The sequence below is a fragment of the Mytilus galloprovincialis genome, chromosome 3, assembly GCF_965363235.1.
Source record: "Mytilus galloprovincialis chromosome 3, xbMytGall1.hap1.1, whole genome shotgun sequence".
NCBI lineage: Eukaryota > Metazoa > Mollusca > Bivalvia > Mytilida > Mytilidae > Mytilus > Mytilus galloprovincialis.
In genome coordinates, this window is record NC_134840.1 from 65,416,999 (window position 1) to 65,439,749 (window position 22,751).

The 22,751-nt window shown below is 32.4% G+C and overlaps 1 long non-coding RNA gene across 2 annotated transcripts; it reads left to right on the forward strand.

Moving 5' to 3' along the window:
• Positions 1 to 610: 610 nt before the first annotated feature.
• On the forward strand, positions 611 to 22,751 carry LOC143068651 (uncharacterized). Of its 2 annotated transcripts, XR_012976218.1 has the most exons (4): positions 611 to 727; positions 3,280 to 3,343; positions 4,760 to 4,948; positions 22,636 to 22,751. It is a non-coding gene; the product is annotated as an uncharacterized LOC143068651 (long non-coding RNA). The 2 variants fall into 2 exon arrangements; XR_012976217.1 differs by lacking the exon at positions 22,636 to 22,751 and having other exon boundaries at positions 4,760 to 5,036.

Sequence of the window (22,751 nt, forward strand, 5' to 3'; positions counted from 1 at the left end):
AATACACATAACTTGAAGATCATTTAAAAAGAATAAATTAATTAAAATGCAGCATACTTAAAATGCTACACATTGATAATTTGGGTGACGGTATTGCAAACATTTTGATAGCAAATGTGTGTGAAATGTCCGTGCAAATCGAATTCATATTTGTTTGAATTTTTTTTTGTATAGATCCATGCAGATTTAAATGCATCACCAAGCCAGAATAATAGTTTCAGCTTAATTTGGACCTTACAAAGCCGATATATTGCTAATGAGGGATACTTTCAGCACATCTTTGTATTTTCTGAGATCCAGACGGTGTCAAGCTCTATATGTTTTGGTAAGCTAAATATAAGGTACACATAAAAGCACTCCTAGATATTCATTGTATTCAATTGAAATGTAATATCTTGTTTTGTAAATATTCTGAAACTGAATTAGGATTAAGTAAATTTTTAAACTGTTTGAATATGTCCTCACCCAAATATTTCATATGGTAAAATATAAGTGTAGCTTTTAATTCCTATGTATGATTTCCGTAGTATAAAGGTATACTGATAGTATTATAGGAGAAATTGTAACTACTCTTTGTAAGGTATTTTTCTAGTTTATATGCAAATTTTGTAGAAATGAAGACCAACTTCTGAGCATCAATGACGTGGATTTAACACTGATGACACACGGAGAAGTTACAGTTTATTTAAACAGCCAACCTATCGACACTAATGAAAGCATAACAATGGTATACGTAATTTATTAGTAAATGCATGCTATAAGGAGTGTAACAAATATATGTGTACTTCACATATTGATCCACGTTTGTTTAACAGTCAGTGACAAATATTTTAGAAAAGAGCAACATGAAGGGTGCCACATTTGAAGAAGGGTTTGCGTACCCTTCTGCAGCAGCTAAAATCATCCCCGGTTCATGGTCGAGTTCATGTTTCTCAGGCTTTAATTTTCTATGTGGTGTTGTGTATACACTTTTTTAGTTCGTTGTTTTTCGTTTTTTTTATGACACTATCAATAATGTTCGACGTATAAAATTTATTTGTAATCTCCCTTTTATATCTTGTGTCTTTTTAAGCAGTCAATAGATAAAGGAAGATGCATTTATTTGAGAATTATATGCTGACTTTACACTCACTTGTACAAAACAACAACATATTGCATTACATGAAAAGCCCGCGAACAGAATTTCACACAAGTGTTAAAAACATATGACCATATTTTGTTTTCTATATACATATCTATAGATATAGTAAGATAAGGTATGACTGCCATTCAAGTAAAAAAGACAAGGTACCTATTTTCTCATTTTCAAAATTTTGTTTTGGAAAGCTATTTATCCGGCATGCCACAAAACATGGTTCAACCCACCATTTTTTTCTTTTTTTGTTTAAATGATCTGTACCATATCGGGAATATGACCAGTGTTGTATTATAGTTCGTTTCTGTGTGTGTTATATTTAAACGCTGTGCGGTTTGTTTTCTCTACTATTTGAGTGTGAATTCACAATACTATCAGACGTGTCACGGTACTTTTCTATCCCAAATTCATGTACTGTGAAAGTACTTTTATTCGTGGGGTACCAATTTTCGTGGTTTTCGTGGATGACTTGATCTACGAAATTAAGTGTCCAACGAAATAAAACAACCATTGTCCAAATCAAGACATTGCAAGATCCTCCTCGGTAGGTTTTACTACTGATATAATCTAGAGAATATATTGAATAACGCAAAATCTGAGAATACTTTAATAGCAGTCACAGAACTACAACTACAAACAGGATTATACCCATTTAATCTTTAACAACATAAACTGTACAACTTTTGATATTTTAATTATCATAAAAATATTTTTGATCAATGAATGGTATTGATTTGCTAGTATGATAAAGTGTTCATTTTATATCATCATAGTTCTCGTACATATATGGGAAATAATAATTTCATGCTGGGTGTGATTTTGTTAAGAATAATTTGACATTTCAAGATACGTTTATAGCATTTGTTTATGTTACTGTTGTCTTTAGGTGACATGTTTATGGCCTAATTAACACCTTTGATGGTCTTTAATATGTTGATAACTTTATGATGAATTAATTAGTGTTATCACTACGATTTACAGGAGTCCATGTTTACGTTGCAATTTCCTTCCATCCAGACTATTTGTAACCTTCGTTTTTAAGGGCTTTAATTTTTCCATTTAAAAAAAAAATTAGAAATTTTAAATCCACGAATTTAAAAACCCACGAACATTTAAATATTGCTCAAACCACGAAAATTGATACCCACGAATTAAAGTACTTTTACAGTATTTGGTTTTGATGTTATATTTGTTATTCTCATCGGATTATGTATAATGTTAAGTCCGTTTCTGTGTGTGTTATATTTTAATATTGTGTCGTTGTTCTCTTCTTACATTTAATGCGTTCCCTCAGTTTTGTGACCCCGATTTAGTTTTTTTGTCCATCGATTTAAGTGTTTTGAACAGCGGTATACGACTGTTGCCTTTGTTTATCACGTTAAAATATTTCTTCGGGTTTGAAGTTTGTTTGGATGATCGAACCTTAAAAACCCATAGTTTCAGAAAATGGGTGAGATTAGGGGGTATTTAGGGGATATAAGGGCACCAAAGGTGTCAAAAGAAGGTAAATTAACGATTTTTGGCCATTGTTTCTTAAAATTTAATAGCGTGCGCCTATGTGACCAGGAAAATATTATGGCGATTTAGATAGCAAAAAACAGATCTCATGACATTGGAATAAAAAAACACCTGGTTCACGTTGGCGCAGGCACTAACAAAAAATAATTTGTTGTTAAAATCACCTACAAAATGAATTATAATTACAATATTTGAATAGTAACAGAAAGTTAACCCCCTTCATCTCCCCAGTTGCATACATTAGTGGTTTTGAAGTTCATCCAAAAACATTTCTACCCTCAGGAAATGTTTTAACGTAATAAGCTTTCAAAAACAGTAATAGAAAAATGGGGAAAAGGGGGCTAAAATCAGACTTAATCATACCTTCTCCTTCATAAAGTAAAACATTATAGATTAATATATGACGTATGATCTGTAAAACTGACCGACGATTATCATTTTTGTTTTTTCTTTGTAGAGGTTAACGTAGTTTTGCATCTCTTTTTAGCTGTGTGACATCTTGTTTTTAGTCACGCTGATCTTGGTTTTACTTTATATTATATTTTTCAAATGTCTCTTTAGTATACTGTATTTTCAGCATCTTAAATGATATATCATTGTATGGACAATTGTATTTGTTCTTGCAGAATTACTTGAGACCAAGCACAGAAAATATAAACGAAATAAATTTTACTTTATTTCAACCATTAGGTATGGTCATTATTTGAATTAATTGATAAACGTATCATACTGTTATATTCGACAATGCCTCAATAATACACGAATTATCTAAAAGGCAAATAAAACAGAATAGCGACACTATATTTGTTATTATACTTCTTGTCATTATATTTTCTTTAAAAAAAAAGATGTGGTATGATTGCCAATGAGACAACTGTCCACAAGAGACAAAAATGACACAGACATTAACATTTATAGGTCACCGTTCGGCCTTTAACACTGAGCAAAGCCCATACCGCAAAGTCAGCCATAAAAGGCCTCGAAATGACAATGTAAAACATTTCAAACCAGAAAACTAACGGCCTTTTTAATATAAAAATTGACGAAAGACAAATATGTAACACATAAACAAACGAAAACCACTAAATTACAGGCTCCTATTTCTTTTCGCCTTTGATACAGAACTGTCCACCAACTTGCCATTATTGAAACAACTATATATTTGTCTAGAAATTAAAGATACGGACCCTTCTTATTTTCATAAATAATAAATAGTAAAGCAATAGTGAACAATTGATAAATGTTATTTAAGAAAATACTTTACAAAAGTATTAACAAAAATAGCAAACTCCAATGTCAATTAAAACAAGGGGAAAGTCAATAAAACAAAAACAAACTCTAAACTAATCAAGGAACGAATAGTAAATGAATTTAGTACTCTGGAAATTTGAGATTGTGAACTGGTTTTACCTTTGATAATTATTTACACCACTGGGTCGATGTCATTGCTGGTGGACGTTTCGTCCCGAGTGTATCACCAGCCCAGTAGTCAACACTTCCGTGTTGACATGAATATTAATAATGTGGTCATTTTTTTTTAATAAATTTCCTGTTTACAAAAGTTTGAATTTTTCGAAAAACTAAGGATTTTCTTATCCCAGGCATAGATTACCTTAGCCGTATTTGGCATTTTGGATCCTCAATGCTCTTAACTTTGTCCTTGTTTAGCTTTATAAATATTTTGATATGAGCGTCACTGATGAGTCTTATGTAGACGAAACGCACGTCTGGCGTCCTAAATTATAATCCTGGTACCCTTGATAACTATTTACGCCTAGATTACTCGATTTTTTTTCTCTCAGTCGATTGATAACTTGTGAAAAGCGATATACTACTGTTGCCTTTATTTATTCAATTGGTGTTATATACGTAACGTTGCAACTAGATATCTTTTTGAGTAAGGAAAATAGAAAACAGAAGATTACAAAGCGAACTTAAACCAACATTGTCGACAGGTAAATATTACTGTCTAGAATGATGATGAACAAATTCAATGTATTTTGTTATGCAACATATTACTATAATAGACTTGAAATATCCTTGTTTTGTTCTATTCTTACTTGACAAAATAGAAAATAAAAACAAAAAATAACTTTTATCCAATAGGTTCATCGGTAGCAGCAAAACTTAATTCTGAAACGTCTACACCATCATGTCACTGGAAAGCACAACGTACGGTCACCCTAAAGAAGAGAGGCACACATAAGTTCATGCAACGACTGACAAACGATCACGTCGGTTTTGAAGAACTCATTTCGTCACGGCCAGGAGAGAGCGTCGGAAATTTTCATCAATGTAAAGACACATAAATATAATTGAGTATACTTTGTTTTCTTTCAATAATAACAATAAAAGGTTGATGAAGACATCAATAATTTGTAGCTGGCAGGGTGCTAAATTTAGAAAATTTAATCATTAGAAGTGAAAGAAGTATATCCTACACTGGAAATACATATGTTGCAATCATATTGTTCGTCCATCAATTCGGTCGTTGAACCAAAAAGTCTTCATATATAGTAAACGTGGTATTGTGTTACGGATCGGCCTGACCCCTGCTATTTCGTCAAAGTAACATTATTACTAGTGTGAAAATGCATTAACGTGAAGTTTGTATTAAAATCAAACATAATCGTGACAGGGCGTTAACTCTCTATCAAAGGTCTCCTCGGCATTTCAATAAGTTACGTTAAAGCCTCAATGATAAGAATTGTTTAGACAAACTACGCGTTTTGCATACGAATATATATGAGGTATATCTGATGAGATTGTTTTTACTCGAGTAAAGTGTTTCAGTAATATCTATAATTTTGCAAACCCTTTTAAAATCTTTAATCTACTTGCAGGTCATTTTATCGAAGAAAGACAGCTAAATTCAAACAATACGGGGTTCATAAGGTGGTATCTTGACGAAAAACGTAAACAACATCTGCATGTAACAAAGGACGGTAATTTAAGACTGGTACGGCATTAATTATCGCTAACAACTACTTTGTGTTTGAAAAAAAACAACATCTGCATTAATAGCACAGTTAATACGTATAATAAGCTTTATACTTTAATACATATACAAAAGACTTTTTTTTCATTTATAAATTAAAACCAACGCCACAAAATATTAAGATATTTAGAGAAATGTTAATTTTTAATGCACAAATGTAAACTAAACAATGATACACGAAGTACAACATGTATTAAATCGTAAACAAATGTAGCAATATATTTACTCATCAACTATTCAAACATAATCATATTTCCTTTCCAAATGAAATTTGTTCTGGAAATACATACGTAAAAATTATATTGAAAGAACATGTATCGATTTACAAAAGCATGAAATGTCACGATAAAGTTACCGCCTTGCATTAAAAACGAATTTCGAATACATAGCATCCTTTAAAAAACCGATATTCATTTAAATTCATCAGGACTGGGTTGCACAAACGTCTATTAAAGTTAATAGTCAATTAAAAGTACACTTAAATTTAATAGTCTATTACTTGCGTTGCACAAAATTTAATTAACGTTAATAGTCTATTAACTCACTATTAAATTTAATTGAACGAAGGAGCGCTATTAAGTCCTTAATTGTACATTTAAAATGGATGCCATGCAAGTGCTTGGATTACTTGTACCTCAAAATCAGCCAAAGAATATCGTGAAAGGCTTCTCAACTCGATGATTTGACGGACTGAGAGCCTCGCACAGCCGGTGATATCCCACATTGTATGATTTCGTCATAAAAAGAATTGTTTTTGTTATTATTAAAATAATAATAAAAAGAAAAGATAAACATTGATAAGTTTTTGAAGCATAAATGAAGATATAATTGTAATTCTATGATTAACCATTGTCATTATGAATCTATTAGGGAAACAATGGTTTTATTTTCAATACGGCAAGTGTCATTAAACTGAAGAAAAAACTTTTGCCCTCATCCTTGGAATTAAGTATATGCTTTGTTCAAACTGAAATATATTTCTTAGTATAAAATCCATTCTCCAAAATTAACAATTTTTAAAAGGCATGCATGGACGAAAGCATTGGACATTTGAAAACCTTTTATAACAGGGGTGAAGAATGTGCAATCTCCGTTGACGCTTTGATAAAGAGTGCTTTCTTTCACGTCCGCATTTCTATTAAGTATGGCATGCCGGGTTAACATTTTAATGATTACTACAGATTGGAGAAATGAATAACAGAACAGTGCACAATAACGTACAATAACATACATTGTTATTCGTAGGAGATAAGAGAAACTACGTGATACTTTTAATCTTTTTTTTATTATTATTTAAGATGGCATGGTGTATATTGTCCATAATATTTATATCCAATACATATTTTTAAAACAATTTTTTTTTTTGAAACTGAAAACTGTAATGAAGATGAAACAAAACTATCCGACACTTTGGTATATCTTGGATATAAACTTAAAATAAATATCTGATATTCACATGGGATAGGATTCATAATAACATAAATTATTGGACTTATTTGGGGTTGCCTAGATATTCCGACACATTATTATTCCGACACCCCACTGTTCCGACACCCCAATAGGCCGACAAAGGTTAATAACTGCAGTTATAGAAAATATACTTCATGAGTAGAGCTTCACGAAGGTGTGAATGTGGGTTTACAGAATAGAGAATAATGGGGGAAATTTAAAGAATTATAGAGAAAAATTGACCAATAACAAAGAATTAATAGAGAAAAATGAGGTGTTTAGATATAAAGATTGGAGAATAATTGGCAAAAAGTATAAAGAATACAGATAGGAATTAACGACCCCCTCCTCCGTAATCCAATTAACCCTTCATAAAATAGTTGGCACTGTCACAGGAAGGTTCCAGTTTTCATTATTCCGATTTACCAGCATTTTTTGCTGTTGTAAACTTGTTCTTACAGATTCCTCATATGCATAGACCGCGATACATTTTACAAAGTTCTATTTGGTTTAACACTGTCTTTAGAGTTCAATGTATTAACTTTAAATAATTCACTCTTCAATTAAGTAGTGTATAAACATATTCAATTTGTTGTATAAACAAACTAAACTAATGTTCTTCTCAAAATAATTCTGTAATACGCGGATACATCGGACTGCATCGTACGATAACAATATTGGGTAAATGGAAGGCGTCCCAGAAAAAAAATAAAATAGCCTTGCCAAACGTCAAAATTATTTGGACTAGGTCAATATTATAATATTGTCAATGCTTTAACTAGTCTTTGCTATGCAATAACAAATATGGCAGTTTTAAATTACAGCCGTAGTTTTTCTTCGTAAAATTCTACATTCAGCAGATCGATATTGGTGTCAACATTGAAAATTAATACACATTTTCCCTGAAATACGATGTATTTAAACGAATAATGTGTAAATGTAATCTCCATTGACGTTTTGATAAAGAGTGCTTTCTTTCACGTCCTCATTTCTATCCAGTATGGCATGCCAAGTTAACATTTTAATGATTACTACAGATAAGAAACACAAATAACATAACAGTGCACAATACCATACATTGTTACTCGTAGGACATAAAGAGAAACTACGTGATAATTTTGATATATTACACAGTGAATTAATTTAGTTTTTTTTTTAAATAAAGATGGCATAGTGTATATTGTCCATAATATTTATATCTAACCAATAAATATCTGATATTGACATGGGATAGGGTTCATAATAACATAAACAATTATTGGACTTATGGGGATCGCCCAGATATTCCGACACCCCACTGGTCCAACACCCCAATAGTCCGATAAAGGTTAATAAGTGCCGTAATATCAAATATACTTCATGAGTAGAGCTTCGTGAGGGTGTTGATGTGGATTTACAGAATAGAGAATAATGATGGGGGGGGGGGGTTAAAGAATAGAGAAAAATGAGGTCCTACTAAAATAATGGGCAAAAGTATAAAAAATAGAGAAAATGGCAAACATTTTAAAGAATACAGATATGAAAGACCCCCTCCTCCCCAATGCAGACACTCTTTGATAGAATAATTGTTGACATGGTATTTGAACTATTCGTTCTAATATCACAGAAACAGATTTTAGCATGCCAACTATCGGGTATAACTATCAAAGAAGTACCATGACCATATGCATATAAAGAAACTGAAAACTTTGCAAATTTTGGTATAAGAAAATGGGAACACATTCTACTAAAAAAAAGAAATGTCATCGGCAGTGCAGTCTCTCTTCATAAAGAAAAATGTTCACGTAATCAGGGAACGACCATTTAACTTCAAGGGGGTTATGGTTTTTTCCTAAAAAAAAATATTCTGATCCCCAATTTGATAGAAATAAATATTTCTGGTCAAGCAGATGAAAAAAGATATTTAGAATGCAGATTCCCCCAACCTTACATGTTTATAGTGTTAAACAACACATGAAAACATGCGACACGAAAATTACTCTAGCAACCAACACCACCCCTTTTGACACTCACAATGGAAGGTGCCAGTTTTCACTATTCCGATTTACGAGCATATTTTGCTGTTGTAAACTTATTCTAACAGATTCCTCACAGAGAACGCGGCAAACTTTATAAAGTTCTATTTGGTTTACCACAGTCTTTAAAGTTGAACGTACCGCGTATTAACTAACTCTTCAATTAAGTAGTGTATAAACATTGTTGTATATATAGGCTAACTAAACTAATGTTCATCTCAAAATAATTCTGTACACTAAACTAGGCATCTAGCATACAATCGTCTAAGCGGTAAAGTCTAACTAGTCTAATTTCTCTGCTTTGGGAGAGATACATAGCTGTGTATCGTCATGTTAGTAATTCGATAAAGCTTCACAAAGCTTATTTAGTTTGACAAAATGATCGCTACACCGCGTCTCATTCATTCTTTATTTTTAGGGGTGAATATATACGACCACTTTCACTAATACGTATCTACCGATCAACCGTGATAAATTGTCTGAGCCTGCTGCAAACAAAATTCCCGGCGGTTCCTATTCAATACTAGTATGTACTTTCATTGTCTAGTGGCATTTCAAGTGTCATTGACCTTTTTTTCATGCCGGATGGCAACTATTACAGGGCCTATCTAATTTTTTTACTGTCAAATGATTGTTCTCGGCCTGAACATGCATGTCAATAATATTTGCCACTGGACATCACGCAAAATTGAAATATTGTAAGTACTTTATGATATGTTACTTGTATTATTATTATACCCCCGCTTTGAAGAAAAGGGGGGTATACTGTTTTAACTCTGTCTGTCCTTCCGTCAGTCCGGCAGTCCGTCAGTCCATCAGTCCATCAGTCCGTCGGTCCGTCAGTTCGTCCGTCCCATGAATATTTTTCGTCACATTTTTCTCAGGAACTACACTACCAGGATGTCTGAAATTTGGTTTCAGGCTTGATATAAGTCAACTAAACTGTGTGGTGCGTTTTCAGATTCATCACTCAACATCTTCCTGTTTACCGAACACTTGTATCATTTTTACACCTGATAGCAAATGCATATTTGGACGGGGGTATCATCAGTGAGCAGAAGCTCACAGTTTCACTTGTTTTTAGGACTATCAGAAGGAATGTAGGTTTAACTGATGGGATTATTCTTTTGAAATCAAAATTATTTATTTAAAAAAGTTGTTGAATTATTCCATGTCAGACTATTTGGGGTATTGGACTATCATGGGGTGTCGGACTAATGGGACGTCGGACTATTGGGTTGTCGCACCAATGTGGTGTCGGACTAATGGGACATCTGAATAACGGGGCTGCCCCGATTTATGATACTTAATTTCTTCCCTCGTGTATTTTTTCCGAGAATTTTCAATCCCTTGCAATGGCAACACAAGCAATTTATTGTATCTTGTTTGAAATAAATTAGCGGCTAATTTTTTCTCATGGGAGATTAAAAATTTCTGATTTTACCACGTTTGTGCTAAATACTATAGTAATTTATTCGAGTTCCCAACCTTCCATAAACGAAGTGAAAAATGGCCTTAGATTGAGTCAGACTCTCAAAATGGAAGATATAAATATAGCAGGCTGCAGTTGTCAATTTTCTTTTGTAGACGTCGACTATAAAATTTACATTTAAATTAGTAACATAATGGAATCTAAAACTAATGCTTTTTTATTCCCCTATTCCCCTCGTTTTTCGAGACTTTTCTATCTTTTTCAATACAACATATGCAATTTCTTGTATTTTGGAATTGGACATGTTTTGGTGTCAATTGAAAGTAGACCCAGGGTTGCGTTCAATATATTAGCGGCTACGTAGATGTATGACTATTGAACGTGTAGCTAGCCTAGCAGCTACGTAGATATTAATAGCAGCTAGGCTAGCTACACGTTCAATAGTCATAAATCTACGTAGCACTATGTAGCATTATTAAGCTGCTACGATGTTGAACACAACCCCGTTGAAAAATGCTGAAATCGCTGAAATTGTGTTGACGTCATGAAAAATTGATGAAAATCGCTGAAATCGTGTTGACGTCATGAAAAATTGATGAAAATCGTGAAAATCATGATGACGTCGTGAAAACGATGAAAATCGTAATGATGTTGTGAAAAAATGATGAAACTCGCAGAATTAAATGGAGCTTAATTGACTATTAAAATGTTAATAGTCACTTAATTGTCTATTAGTTAATAGTATCCTTAAAAGTGATTCGTGCAACGCTATTAAATCACTCTATTAACTAATTGTCAATTAGATATTTAATAGTCTATTAGAAGTTAATAGTCTATTAACTTAATAGACGTTTGTGCAACCCAGTCCAGAAACATTTGCAATTTGGATTTACACTTCTCGTATATAATGTAAATCTTTAAACTCTATAGACAATTTGAATGTAATTAGTATTTAGATTTGAACAGATGACTATTCCAATGCATTAATAGGCTTATTAGAAACGATTCAATATCAACAGTTAAATTAATATGTTTCTGTTTTTAATATTTACAGAAAGCCAATACAAGTACTGCTTTCGTAATAAAGTGTTCAAGTCATGGAGCGTTTATCATATTAGAAGAAGTGGATACATCAAAATTACTAAGTCTTCGTGAACTTAATGCACAATTTATCAGATTCAAAACTGATTATATTGACAACGACAACATTGATCACATTCCAGAAATATTTCGATTCGATCTGGATAAGATACGATGTTAAAAGTAATAATAACTAGATAATTGGCCATAATTTGTCTAATTGTCTAACAGATGACTGTTTTTGTAATATTGTGGTCATATAGGAGAAATAATTCGAGACAGGGTACTCACTAATCTTAATCGTTTTAAAAAGAAAATGAATGTTTCGCCATTGACGTCTGTTTGATGTTTTCAAAATCGTCAGGCAGCTGTGTTGGATGTCATGAGGCTGATTAGACTATGAGTGGGATATTTGCATTTAAAAGGCACAATTTGGTACATATGAAGCTCACCGATTTCTCGTTGAGAGCGCCCGTATCAGATAAAAAAAATTCAAATTTATTTGTACCATAAACCGATAAACCTTGGGTTTCAAATATATATCTGTGACTTACGACGTGTGTGGTTGTTTGCTTATCTGTTTCTTTTACGCAGATATTGTAGCAGTAATGTTTTAGAACATTAGAACTTTGTTTGTACATGGATTTAGGATCATGAGAGATAAGAAAAAATAACGTCTGAGGACATCTGATATTAAAAAAGACTCTTTATCATTGTTTTATTTTCATTTGAATAAGTCTTAAAATATATACGTTGTGGTATCAAAGACGTAGTATACTCATCTCGTTGTTATATGACCCTAGTACGGTTGACCTTGTTATAATGTATTTCCGTTTTCAAATAAATAACATTACGAAAATACTGAACTCAGAGGAAAATTCAAAACGGAAAGTCCCTAATTAAATAGCAACATCAAAAGCTCAAAAACATCAAACGAATAAATAACAACTGATATATTCCTGTTTTCTAATGGAATTTTCTAATGCAGAAAATGGTTGATTAAAATGGGTTTTATAGCTAGTTAAAACTCGCACTTGTATGACAGTCGCATCAAGTTTCATTACATCGAAAATGATGTGTAAACAAAACAAACAGACAAGTTAAATTGTCAAATATACATCAGTCAACATTATTTTATAATCTTAATCACTACAAAAACAAACAAATATCTTACAAAGAAGCACACAATGGCATAAATTAGCCAAAGTACAATAACACAATAAGGAGATGTATAAGTACAGAGCTACGTCATATATAGGTAACGAAGAAATATAAAAAGACATATAGACAAAGCACAAAGCAAAAAAAACCCACATTTTTCCCGTACTTATCTTCATAACTGTATAATCTTATGTTTAAGACAATTTGAACTGGCAAACAAAAATACAAGTTGAATTTATTTACTAACTTAAACAACAGATTGACTTATAAAGGTAAAAAGTGAATATGTCCGGCCAATTTACTAAAGGTGTATCAAAATATAAAGCAAAATTGTCAAAGGACAAATATAGTCCATACTGTGAACAGTGTGTATAACTTGCATCTATTCTTATTCACTTTCCTAACTTATTTCTTGATATTTTATTGATGAAATTTAAAAAAAAAGTCATTTTCTACGTATGAGAAAACAAAAAGTACCTGGACGTAATTTTGAAAGGTCTTCACTATCGTTAGGTTACGACAATATTGTATTATCTTTCTAGATGTATGTAGATCACATTCGTCTAAATCAAAACACTTTATTTAACAGTTGCATTTAATTAGATATAGTCAAAACAACATCACTGCTTACAACATAAATTATCAACCTGGAACAAGAATGTGCGAAATTTAACACAAAACTCCATTGTAGGACAGAAGAAAACACAAATATCTAGCGGTGTTATATTTTTATCGTTGGTTATGCGAACTTAGTTTAATAGTAAAAAAATGTAAAATAGTAATATGTTTACTATATATATAGAAAAGAACTATTAAAGGTCGTTACCGTTTTTTTTTCATTCATCAACTTTTTCTATAGGTAAACAATGAAGCAATAAGCCAAGCCAAACCTTAAATAAACAAGGACGTTAGTTAATGGATGTTAGGACAGGACGGTATACTTTTTGTTTCTAATGTTTCTTTGTAAAACGTCCGTATACATTAATTACGATGTAATTGAATTCATCCCCTTAGGATATATGTGAAAACCAAAAATAATAGTTTAAAACAAATTATATAGTTACACAGTATCGGATGTGGTATTTACAATTCCGTACTTTTGGGAAATGCTGTCATAAGAAAAGAACACGTGTACATTATAGTTGATAAACACGATGATACAATTCATTCATTCAAATTCTAGTCATTGATGTAATAGACAATATTACAACATTATATATTATCAAGTTTTAATGTTTGGTTGTTTATTCTCTTTGAGAAGTTTGAAATACCATGAATAACTGTAACAGTAATTGTTTGTTGTTAAATAAAGAGGAAATATCTAAACCTGCAATGGAAGAAGTTATGATCAAAGAAGAAGCTGACGGTAAGTAAAGAATAGAATACAACATTTTCTTTGTACAAGCATTCAAGGAGCACCTGCACACAGAGTATATATCTTCAAGTTGATACTTATTCCAGGGCTTGTATCTTCTACTAGTATCACCCTTTACTGGATACATGAATGAGGCTCACAGGGAAGCTATAAAGCCAAGAGTTCCAAATAGTGAAGTTGACACACCATTGTTTTGAAAATTTTACATACGCCATCACGATTTGGTTGACATAATGAAATATCACAACGAATATGTTTCAATTGTTGTAACAACAATCACGTCCATGAATGCGACAAATTAATAATATTTGTCTCTGGTTTTGTTCTAAGACAAGCAACACGAAAGGTGCCACGCGTGGAGCACGATCTGATAACCCGTCTAGAGCACCTGAGATCACCTATTTTTCATGAGGCTTGTGTTGCTCAGTATTTGATTTTCAATATTATGTGTTGTATGATGTCGTATGTCCTTAAGGTTTGTTTTCTTTAGACATAGCGTTCCTTTAAGTTTCCTTTGGTTTCTTTCACCTCTCATTTTGCCATTGGAGAATACAATATACTTTTTCCCCATTTTTTTCTGTTCAATTATATATTTGTGATTTTACTTCATATTACGACGGATGAAATGATAGGTGCACATGATCGGGTTTTCCTCTAGGAGCCCTTAAGATTAACCCAACATTCTGTTGGAATTCGTGTTGCCAATTTTATAAATTTCTAGGTCAGTCTGTCTTCGAATTATGAGTTTTAACATCCCTTTAATATCTTCCGCCACCACTTCATGAATTGAAACATGAAAGTGCACTGCCTGTAACCTATTGTCAATGATCAACATCCGTCGTTCACCTATTTAAAGTAAGACAACTTAGAAGAATACACTAGTCATACATCATGTGTCAAGTTCCTCCATTTTTCAGATGAAATGTTTCCGTCTTTAAACGTTTATCAATCAAAGACCATATATTTAAATCCAAACTAAAAGTTTCTTTTTGAGCAGTGTTAATATCATCAAAGCAATTATAAACCCATTCACTCAGTTGCGAACATTGTAAAAAGACAAATAAGCAATCACTCAATATTACATAAAAAAAGAACAAAATATACAGTGTTTATTCAGCACACCTTTTTTAATAAAGAGGTAAATATCTTAAACCTTTATTTTTGTTAATAGACATGAATTTACCCGACAGCAACCCAAGTATTTAATTTTGTTAATCAGATGTTTTTCGACAAAAAGTAGTAAATGAACTTCTGGTTTTCTGGATTCTTCACAATTTTCGTACAGCTTTTATGAATTGTCTACTAAAACTTCATAATTCTCAATAGTAATTCGACACCAAAGTACTTGTTTAGAAAAACAAAAACAAAAATGCCGAGCTCCAAGGCAAATTCAAAAATTTAACGTGATCAACTAACGTAACTAGTGAAAAACAATTGTCATACTTCTCACTCGGTACTGACATTTTTCGAAAAAATTGATGGGTAAAACCTGATAAATGACATGCCACTATCCATCATTTGTAAATGAATATACAACTAAATAGCAAACCTCAAGTAAACATAAAAGTGTATGACAACTACTGTTTATCTCAGTTTTTTACTTATACTGGTTTGATCAAATCGTCTTTGTGTGCATTCATTTTATATTCGAATATGACGTTCTTGTTTAGCTTTAGAAACAAAGCTTTTTTATAATTCTTTTAAAATATGGGCTAGGCGTGATTAACGTCACAATTGAAATTACAGCGTCAGATGAATTTTAAACAACACCGGAAATCAACATGGACATTTTTAGTTGGTATTGCTCGAGCGGATTTTAAATAAGATAATTCTAAAATTAAGTTTAATTGTGTCCGTTCTTTTTTATTGTTAAACTGCTGATTTTCTTTTACGTTTGTTGTTCATCAAATAAAAAATGGCGACATTTCGAATGTGTCTTGTTGGTCTGATTCGAAGAAAAACGTTTAAATAGTCCTATTAGAATCGAAATATTTCTATCATGACATACTCTATGCTCTTGTTAACTTGGGTAGGCATTACATTTGTCAGTAGTTAATATCTCGCTAACGCTTTGTATTAAGATATTTACAAATAATGAGCCTACCCATATTAAAATAACCATAGAGAAAAGAACTATTTCTTAAATAATAGTTATAATGTATTTTAGTTATTGTATTACCAGATTTAATATTCTATTTCAGTCTGCGGACAATCAGCACCAACTTTGGTCCTTTCAAGGGCAGGTATGTAATGCATTACTAAATAATAAATAGTCACATGATAACAAGATGTCAAACCGTTTGAGAAAACAGAAAAGTGTCTTGCTAAAATGAGAAATGTTAATTGCAAAAACTTTACACATTCATTTAAACATATGCAACTAAAAACCTACATTATAACAGATAAAAGAGGAACGTTCTTTACTAATTTACTTCCCCTGAATTTATTGATAAGCAGTTCATGTTTGTTTGATTGAAAAACTCTAAGCAAAAATAAAACCACAGGTAAATGAACAAAAATCACAAACTCCGAGCAAAATTCAAGGCGGAAAATTGAATATCAGATGCCAAATTTAAAGCAAAACCGTGAACAAATCAAACGAATGGAGAACAACTGTCATATCTCGAAAAGCATTCATGTGTGTAGAAAACGATGGATCTTTTCGTTTATTTGTAATAATTCAATAGGTTTTACTTTTAAGTTTTCATTTCATTTTCCTTATTATTCCATTTCATTTCAATAAAATAGATATTGTAAAAGGGATCTTTCAAGAACATACTTTTTTGTCTTAAACTAACTTCAACACATTCTCTAAAACAACATTTATTCCATCTTTATGTTGGCATTCGAGGAATAAGGGTTTCACGAAATGTTGACATTCCATATATACCACATCTTCTTTTTTATATACACCAGCATACAATACCACGATATAATTTATATAAAAAAAGAAGATGTGGTATGTATGGAATGTCAACATTTCGTGAAACGTTTATTCCTCGAATGCCAACATAACTGGAATAGATGTTGTTTTAGAGAAAGTGAGAAAGTTATATATTGTGCACTTTTTATAAAAACAATCTTTGCACTAAGTGATTCATGGGATTTCTCATTTCAAAACAATTGCGTGGCTATTTCTACTTATACATTTACGAATGCTAAAACCGGCTTGATGATTTTACAGAAAATTCCCTTTCCAGGACATTATATTGCTTAATCATTTGTTTATCTAAATTATGCATGTTATGGTTTCCTTGCTAAAAACATTGAGTTCACCATGTCGTCATGTATAAATCTGATACAACATGCCACATATATCATCGTAGCAAACTAGTAATTTTGTTTTAATTTTAGCTTACCCTGCTACCAATTTCCACGAAAAAGGCAAGTGTCATGGAGGTTCTTTGTATGATATTGAGAAACAAATCACACCATGCAACAGGACAAAAACAGAAAAGATAAAACCTACTGTAAGTTTTTATTTATGTTTTAAAATACAATCATGTGTCTAGTATGACTGCTATATATCGCAATATTTGACTTTTATTTAATTCATAGGGGATAGCTTTGAATATGTGGTTGCAATTATGTATAATATGTCGACCTTTGATTTATTGGTCGAGGAATATAAACGGCATCAAACTTTCAAAAGTTGAATTTGTTTTTAGTTGTGATACGATTCTTAGGTTTCGGTTGGAAATTTTTATTACCAATGACTTTGTTTTAATGAACAAACACACTGATCAAATAAACTTTTTCTTCGCAATTTGAAGTCTCAAGAATCCACAACAAATAAATATCAGTTCTACAAACTAAAAGACACATAAAGTAATTAAAATGCAGCATACTTAAAATGTAAGACTTTGATAATTTTGGTGATGGTATTGCAAACAGTTTTACAGCAAATATGTGTGAAATTTCCATGCAAATCGAATTTATATTTGTTTTTTTTGTTGTTGTTGTATGATTCAGGCAGATTAAGATACATCACCAAGCCAGACTGATAGTTTCACCTTACAAAGCCGGTATATTGGTGATGAGGGGTACTTCCAGCACATCTTCATATTTTCTGAGATCAAGTCGGTGTCAAGCTCCATATGGTTTAATCAACTAAATCTCAGGTACATATAAAAGCACTCCTATACATTCATTTTGGTAAATTGAAATGTACCATGCTTATCATGTAAACATTCTTTTTCTGTATTATAATTTATCAAATTTTGAAAGGTTTGGATATGTTCTTACCTATAGGCTACGGCTTTGCTTAACATATTGAAACCAGAGACACCAAAATATTTCATATGGTAAAGCATAAGTGTAGCTTTTTCATTCCTATGCATGGTTTCCGAAGTATAAAGGTATACTGATAGTATTTTAGGAGAAATTGTTACTACTCTTTGTAAGGGTTTTTTCTAGTTTTTATGCAAATTTTGTAGGAATGAAGACCAACTTCTGAGCATCAATGACATGGATTTAACACTGATGACGGATGGAGAAGTTACAGTTTATTTAAACAGCCAACCTATCGACAAAAATGAAAGCATAACAATGGTATCCATAATTTATTAAGTAAATGCATGTTTATAAGAAATGTAACCAACCTTTGTGTACTACACATACTGATCCCTTCTTTTTAATTGTCAGTGACAGATATTTCAACCAAAAGCAACATGATGGGTGCCCCATATTAAGCAGGATTTCTATACCCTTCTGCAGCACCCGAAATCATCCCCAGTTTTAATTTGAGTCCATGTTTCACTGTCTTTAGTTTTCTATGTTGAGTTTTGTATACAAATGTTTTTCAGTTTATTTTTTTTTCGTTTTTTGCCATCACATTATGAATTATATTCGGCGTGTTGTTTTTAATCTCTCTTTCGTATCTTTTGTCTCTTTTAAGCAGTCAATACACTTATTTTAAAGTTGTATACTGATATTTCATTTTCTTATACAAAACATCAACACTTTGTTTTACATTAAAAGCCCACGAACATAATTTCACGCAAGAGTTTAAGACATATTACCTTATTGTGTTTTTTATATACATGTTTATGGATATAGTAAGATATAGAATGAGTGCCACTAAGACTCTGCATCCAACTAAAAATTTATAAAAGTCAACCAATATAGGTAATGGTACGGCTTATGGTCTGTAAAACTGGCTGAAGATGATTATTTTTGTTTTTTTTCTTTGTACAGGTTGAGTTTTGTATCTCTATTTAGCTGTGTGTCATCTTGTTTTTAATCACGTTGATGTTTGGTTTTCTTTAAATAATGGTTTTCAAATATCTCTTCATGAGTATACTATAATTTCAGCATCTTAAATTATGTGTTATTTGATGTATTGAAAGGACAAATGTATTTGTTCTTCCAGAATTACTTAAGACCAAGCACAGAAAATATAACAGAAGTAAATTCTACTTTATTTCAACAATTAGGTATGGACATTATTTAATTTATTGATAAACATATCATACTGTTAGATTCGATAATAAATGAGTTATCTAAAAGGCAAATAACACAGAATAGTAACACTATATTTGTTATGATTCTTCTTGTCATTATATTATCTTTAAAAAATAGAAGAAAAACATATGGTATCATTGTCAATGAGACAACTGTCCACAAGAGACCAAAATGACGCCGAAATTAACAACTAAAGATCACCGTACGGCCTTCAACACTAAGCAAAGCCCATACCGCATAGTCAGCTATAAAAGGCCCCAAACTAACAATGTAAACTAATTTAAATGAGAAAACTAAAGCCCTTATTTATATAAAAAAAAATTGAACGAACTACAAATATGTAACACATAAACAAACGACAACCACTGAATTACAGGCTCCTGACGTATCTAGATCTTCTCCTTTGACACAGAACTGTCCACCAACTGTCCATTACTGAAACAGCTAATAGCCTATATATTTGTCTAGAAATAAAAGCTACGGACCCTTCTTATTTTCTTAAATAATAAATAGTAAAGCAATAGTGAACAATTGATAAAAGGTATTTAAGAAAACATTTTACAAAAGTGTTAACAAACATAACGAACTTCAATGTTAAATAAAACAAGGTGTAAGATCATAAAAAAAAAACCAAAAAAAAACTCTCACATAATTATCTCAACAATAGGAAATGAGGTTCGTACTCCGGAATTTGTACATTTAAATAAGAAGATGTGGTATGATTGCAATGAGACAACTATCCACAAAAGATCAAAATGACACAGACTTTAAAAAATATAGGTCACCGTTTGCACCTTCAACAATGAGTAAAGCCCATACCGCATAGTCAGCTATATAAGGCCCCGATAAGACAATGTAAAACAATTCAAACGAGGAAACTAACGGCCTTATTTATTAAAAACTGAACTAAAACAAATATGTAACACATAAACAAACGACAACCACTGATTTACAGGGCTCCTGACTTGGGACAGGCACATACATAAATAATGTGGCGGGGTTAAACATGTGAGCGGGATCCCAACCCTCCCCTAACCTTGGATAGAGGTATAACAGTACAACATAAGAACGAACTACGAATACTTTTTTTCATGAAAAATTGAGGGTGTGAACTGGTTTTACACATATATTACTTAACCTCCACATGAAAACGTATTCAACTGGTAATAAATACGTAATATTACAACTAAACGTTCATTTGAGTGCTTAAAATTAAAAAAAAAAAAAAACCAGGATAACAAAGCAAACTAAAACCAACATTGTCGACAGGTAAATATTTCTGGCTAGAATGATGTTGAACATATTCAATGTATTTTTTGGTATGCAACATACATGACATATAACGATAACTTGATTGAAATATCCTTGTTTTGTTCTATTCTTTGTAGGCAAAATGGGGAATAAAAACAAATAATAACTTTTATCCAATAGGTTCATCGGTAGCAGCAAAACTTAATTATGAAACGTCTACACCATCACGTCACTGGAAACCACAACGTACTATTACCATACAGAAGAGAGGCATACATAAGTTCATGCAATGACTGAAAAATGATCACGTCGGTTTTGAAGAACTCATTTCGTCACGGCCAGGAGAGACCGTCGGACATTTTCATCAATGTAAAGACACATACATATAATTGAGTATACTTTGTTTTCTCTCCCTATAAAGCCTCGGTCACACCTTACCGGATAGCTCGAACGGACGCCTAACGGATAAAAAAAAGTTATCCGTTGACAAAATTTGTATCCGTTGGGAGTCTGTTGGTGTACTGACGGACATGTAACGAATGTCTAACGGACACACAACGGACCTTGAACGTACGTGAAACGGATACGTACCGGACAGAACAGACGTCGAACGTACATCCAACGGACGAGTACCGGATAAAACGGACACCTAACGGAAGCGTAACGGATAAAACGGATGAACAAAATAATCTGAAAATTAAAGGCTATAACCATCTAAAAATTAAAGGCAATAAACCACGAGAAATTTCAATTGGCATTTGTCCGTTTTACATCCGGTAGACATCCGTTTTATCCGTTATCCTTCCGTTTATGTCCGTTTCACATCCGTTTTATCCGTTAGGCGTCCGTTAGGCGTCCGTTGGGCGTCCGGTAGACGTCCGTTGGTGAATTGGTCTACCGGATCTTCAACGGATGCATAACGGACACCTAACGGATACAAAACGGACGAGTACCGTACAAAACGGACGCCTAACGGACGCCTAACGGACGTTCAACGGACATTTTATCCGTTGGACGTCCGTTCAAAGTTTTGAACATGCTCAAAATTTTCCACCGGACAAAACGGACGTTAACGGATAAAACGGACGCTTAACGGACATGCAACGGATATGGACGGACGCCTAACGGATAAGAACGGACGTCTAACGGACATGAACGGATTGAAAAAAAAGTTATCCGTTAGGCGTCCGTTCGAGCGATCCGGTAAGATGTGACCGAGGCTTTAGCAGTGCAAGGTTGATTAAGACATCTATAATTTGTAGTTGGCAGGGTGCGAGATTTTAAAAGAATCAGAAGTACAGGAAGTATATACTACACTTAGACTGGAAATACATATATCGGTCGTTGAACAAAAATGTAATTCAATATAAAGTAAATGTGGTATTGTGTTACGGATCGGCCTAACACCTGCTATTTCGTCAAAGTCATATTATTGCCAGTGTCAAAATCAAATAAAGTGAAGTGTGTATCAATATACATAGACAATACTTTATTAGTAAATCTCAGACACACCAAACATAATCGTGACAGGGCGTTAACTCTTTGTAAATGAACCAATGCTTGCATTATCAAAGGTCTCCTAGGCATTTCAATAATTTTGGTTTAAGCCTCAATTATATAATTTCGTAGACAAACTACGCGTTTTGCATACAAATATATGAGGCTGATTTATCTGATCAGGTTTTTTCTACTTGAGTTAAGTGTTTCAGTTATGTCTTTAATTTTGCAAACTCTTTTTAAATATTTATCTTCCTGCAGGTCATTTTATTGAAGAAAGACAGATGAATTTAGACAATATGGGGTTCATAAGGTGGTATCTTGATGAAGAGCATAAACAACATCTACATGTAACGAAGGACGGTAATTTAACACTG